The sequence below is a fragment of the Triticum urartu genome, chromosome 6A, assembly GCF_056163025.1.
Source record: "Triticum urartu cultivar PI428250 chromosome 6A, HENAU_Tu73, whole genome shotgun sequence".
NCBI classification, from domain to species: Eukaryota; Viridiplantae; Streptophyta; class Magnoliopsida; order Poales; family Poaceae; genus Triticum; species Triticum urartu.
This window is the reverse complement of record NC_141878.1, coordinates 171,532,308-171,537,035: the sequence shown is the minus strand read 5'-3', so window position 1 is coordinate 171,537,035 and position 4,728 is coordinate 171,532,308.

The window sequence follows — 4,728 nt, the reverse complement described above, 5'->3', positions numbered from 1 at the left end:
CTCTCCTACTCCTACTAGGGAAACTGGGGGAATCCTACTCCCGATGGGAGTAGGACTCCTCCTAGGGCACGCCATAGAGAAGGTCGGCCCTCCCCTCCTCCACTCCTTTATATACGGGGGAGGGGGCACCCCATAGACACACAAGTTGATCTCTTAGCCGTGTGCGGTGCCCCCTCCACAGATTTCCACCTCGGTCATATCGTTGTAGTGCTTAGGCGAAGCCCTGCATTGGTAACTTCATCATCACCGTCATCATGCCGTTGTGCTGACGAAGCTCTCCCCCGACACTCAGCTGGATCTAGAGTTCGTGGGACGTCACCGAGCTGAACGTGTGCAGATAGCGGAGGTGCCGTACCTTCGGTGCTAGGATCGGTCGGATCGTGAAGACGTACGACTACATCAACCGCGTTGTCATAATGCTTCCGCTTACGGTCTACGAGGGTACGTAGATAACACTCTCCCCTCTCATTGCTATGCATCACCTAGATAGATCTTGCGTGTGCGTAGGAAATTTTTTGAAATTACTGTGTTCCCCAACAGCATTGGGAGAGGGACGGGAGGGAGAGAGAAGTGTACCTGGTCGCCCAGGAACGCCTCGCTAGAGCCAGAGATGCAGCGAGGCCTGGGACGGTTCTTGGCGCCGGGAGGCCAAGCACGCGCCATGGCCAGCGGGAAGCGGAGCCGCACGTGGGGGAGAGGGAGGAGACGGAGAGGAGCCGTCGGAGTCCACCGGCGACGAAGGCGATGCCCAACCCAAACCCCTAGCCACAACTAAGAGGCCTTGCTCCGCGAATCTGGCTTGATGGGAGGAAGAGACGGGTCAAGGGGAGGTCTTTGGGGTGGTGCGCGCTGCCGGGAGTGGGAGTGGAGGAGGAGTAGGCGAAGGTGGCGGCCGATGGATGAAGGAGATGGCGGCGACGTGTGGTCACGGGAGGGGTGGAGGAGGAGCGAGTGCGGGCGCGGTTCTAGGGTTCTCTCCATGGGCGTGCTCCTGTTTTATATAACTGTGTGTGAAATGACAAAAATGCCCTTGGAAGGGCACGGGAACTACAGGCGGTGGCACGGGCGAGAGTGGCACTACTCATAGCGAGAAATATCGGACGACTCACGTCAATCAGGTAAATATCCGACGGCCGAGGTCATCTGGGCGCGAGATCGGACGGCCCAGATCCCATCAGAGAAACGATCCGACGGCCAGCAGACACTGAGCTCTGAGAACGCTCAGTTTCCCCTTGGTTTCTTGTTTCTAGATGTTGAAATCTCAAAAGTGGGCTTATATTTAAGAACGGGGGAGCAGCTGATTTTTTCTTTATCTAAAAAAACTGATTTTTAATTGAGGTAAATAATAGAGAATAGGGTTTGTTACAAGTACAAAGAACACGTTATTACTCTCGCAAAATTATTCACCCCAATTTTTTACTCCGACGATGACCCAAAGGTTGGGTTTGGTCGAGATAATGGTAAGCAAGATTGTCGGTGGAGTGCTTTTAAGCCTGAAAACTCTTGTGTTTCGTTCATTCCAAATTGTCCACAAGATAAGCATGGTGAGGGAGGATTGTTCGTTCTGTTGTTGGATCGAACCACTAAGCTAGCGCTGTTGGGACTTAGAGTACCATGCATGAAACAAAAGAGTATTTTCATTCCTCTGCTCTACCAGCCAAAACATAAAAGGACACTTCACACCCAATTTGAGACAGCAGATTGGAAACACCTTGCTTGTCGGTTTGGCATGCCGTCAACGCAGGTACTTGCCCACCAAGCCTCGACCAGTCCATGAAGAGCCAAGTGGAAGTGACCAACCCAAAGATGTGAAGTTTTTCGATGACCAAGAACCAAGGCCTTAGAGTGTAGCGACATGCAAAGTAGGTAAATACCGCAATTTGGCTACCCACGCTTGGCTAATCTATGGGCGGTCCAAATTTTATCTTGAAGTACCAACCACGCAAAGAACTTGACTTTTGGAGGGAGCCCAAGCCTTCCAAACCATTTGGTCCATGGGTGAGTGCACCATCCCTAGGAATTGCGCCCCGTAGGAGGAGGCCACCGCGTAGTGCCCACTAACCGTATGTTTCCACATAATGTCATCCTTAGCGAGCTTGTCAAGATGCACCTCATGCAAGAGCATCCAAATGGTGAAAAATTGTGTGTTATGCTCAATGGAAACGGTGGTGGAGGGTTTGATCTTGAGAATCCACACATTGTGCTTGAGGCCTCCCGCACCTTCCAATTCTTTTCATGAGGAAGCTTTGTGGATGAGCATGGAAATGTCTTTAGGCTTGCACCCAAGGAGCCAATGTGAACCCCAAAAAGAGGTCTCCGCGCCATTATCAACAGTGATGGTGGTGGATGCATAGAAAAAATTGAGGTCCTCCTCATGACACGAGTTTCCTATCCCCCACCCACATCTTGGTAGGCTTTTCCATTCATACCAAGGCCACCGCAAACAAAGAGCACGCGCAAACTTGTTAGTGTTGAGAACCTCATGCCCCCATAGTCAAGTGGCCGACAAACAATCTCTCAATTCAGCTTGCATTTTTTCCATCATCTTGTCCGAGCCGGACCATAGGAAAGCTCTCTCAAGTTTGTTTACATTAAGAAGGGTGCTTGGCGGGATGACCAATGATGTGATGAAATAGACCACTTGGGAAGTGATCACGAACTTGATAAGAGCCATGTGTCGAATGGTGTTGATGTTTGGCCCTCATAAGTTGTCAACTTGCTTGCAACCTTGTCCATAAAAAAATGTAGATCCAACAACTTCAATTGCCAAACTAAGAGATGAAATCCCAAGTACCGCAAAGGGAAGGAAGCCCTAGTCGTTGGGAAACTTTGGGTTATATGATCAAAGTCAAGATGATTGCAACGAGTGGGAACCATTGAACTCTTGTGAAAGTTGGTGTAAAGGGCAAACTAAGGTGTAGCCTAGTGGTGGGAAGGGGTTGATGCCTTCCCACCCATCCAGGTTTTAGGCATAGTACTTGCAATTTGGATTTGTTGGACCAATTATACTGTAGGGGTTTTCTTATAGTCTTTCTATCAAAAAAAAGTTGGTGCAAAGGTCCGTGACCTCCCCAAAGCATCGCAAGATTATCAACATATTTTTATTGATAGGAGCCATGAACACAGCCGCATCGTCCGCATAAAGAGACACTAGTGTAGAATCGGGCTATAATCCCGGTTCGTAAGGGCCTTTAGTGCCGGTTCTAGAACCGGCACTAAAGTGTTGCGACTAAAGCCCCCCCCCCTTAGTCCCGGTTTAGTATAACACCCCCCCCCCCCCCCCCCCTAGTCCCGGTTCAGTATAACCGGCACTAAAGGCCAGCCACGTGGCACGAGGCCGCGCCGTGGGCTGGGGAAACTTTAGTCCCGGTTGGTAACACCAACTGGGACTAAAAGGTTGTTAGTTTTCCATTTAATTTTTTGTTTTATGAATTATGATTTAATTATTTTTCATTTCAAACATATTCAACGGTATTACATACTGTACATGTTATGCATAATATATATATATATATATATATATATATATATATATATATATATAGTGTTACTATTCATCATCCAGGGTGCATCATAAGTTATTCTTCACCCGAGGTAATCTTACGATCATTTCATAATTAAATTATGTTTGGAATTCAAATAGTTACATTCTTATTGATTCACTAGGTAAAATTTGACATAAGAAAATAAAAATATAGGTCATAAGACAAGAAAATTTGCAGTTTATGTGTATTTTAGACTATGTTTTTACGTTTGTAATTTTACATAACACAAAATATTTTTTACAACGATTATATATTTTTTTACGGTCCCTTTTTGCGTCGGAAATAAGACAAATCTTACGGACCGTAAAATTACGATGCATTGATGGTAAAATAGAGGGGGTGAAGAATAACTATTACTCATCCAGGATGACGAATAGCGCGACCCTATATATATATATATATATATATATATATATATATATATATAATTTCTCGTAGAACCGATCAAATATATACTCCCTCCATTCCATAATGTAGTGCTTCCTCTATCCTCGTACTTCAACTTTGACCGTAAATTTAACTATCAAGACCGATTGCGGAGGGAGCAAAAATTATATCAGTAAATTCGTATTCAAAAGAAGTTTTCAATTATATAATTTTTTCTCCCGTCGCAGTTGGTCTCGTTGGTTAAATTTATGGTCAAAGTTGAACCTCGAAAAACACGGGCGCACTATATTTTAAAATGGAGGGAGTATATATATATATCACATCGTTGAATTCGACCAGATGCACGATCGAAGAACCTGAATCTGCGGCCGCTCCCGCGTGCTTCCACGTCCCCAGCCCTGCGTGTCCTCGACAGTGTAGCCGATGCGTCAAGCAGAGAGTCTGGTCGAGGGCAGGTCTCGTGCGTGGGGCAGCGAAGGCGTGTGCAAGGCCGGCGGCTAGTGCGTCGAGGGGTGAGGCGTTGTTGGTGGCTCCCACGTACCTGAAGGCGGAGCCGGAGGCCGCGGTGGCTTGAGTCAATGGCGGAGGATGCATGGCAACATGGTTTCAGCCTTTCAGAAGGGGCTGCGGGGCAGAGCGGAGCGGGCGACGGTTGGCAGCGTGGGCGTGCGGTGTCAGTTTTCGTTTGCGAGGGGATTATGGTTTCGTTAGCGATCCATTTCGTTAACAGAGATTTTGGACAATTAGATTGATGATTAGAGAGCTGATATGCTTAATTGTGGATCTGCACTTTCAT